The sequence below is a fragment of the Orycteropus afer genome, unplaced genomic scaffold (genome assembly GCF_000298275.1).
Source record: "Orycteropus afer afer isolate SDZICR_OR568_19922 unplaced genomic scaffold, OryAfe1.0 scaffold00351, whole genome shotgun sequence".
Classification (NCBI taxonomy): domain Eukaryota; kingdom Metazoa; phylum Chordata; class Mammalia; order Tubulidentata; family Orycteropodidae; genus Orycteropus; species Orycteropus afer.
The window spans coordinates 491698-492172 of record NW_006921938.1 but is presented as its reverse complement, the minus strand read 5'-3'; positions in this window follow the sequence as shown (position 1 = coordinate 492172).

Sequence of the window (475 nt, the reverse complement as noted above, 5' to 3'; positions counted from 1 at the left end):
CGGTATCTTGTTCCTTAATTCTGCTGTAACAGAAACACCACAATTTGGTGGTTATAAATAACAGAAATTTATTTTCTTACATTTCAGAAGATTAGGAACAAGCACAAGGGGATGCCTCTCTCTCTGTTGTCTTTGGGGGAAGCTCTCTTTAATTTTTGTTTTTAGTAGACTCAGTTTTTCTTGATTCCCTGGGTCTCCATCTGGCATCTATGTCCTCAATGTACTTCTCTTGGTGTCTAATCTGCATTATTTCTTTTTTATATATCTCAAAAGTGGTTAGATTTAGAGACACTCTACACTGATATGGTCTCATTAATATAACAAAGAAAATCATATCCCAAATGGTACTGCATACACAGGCATAAAGTTTAAGACTGACAACACATATTTAAGAAGGACACAATTTAAGCCATGACTTATGGAATTAATATGCATCACACGTATACATATATCATATGGTGCCTACTAATATATT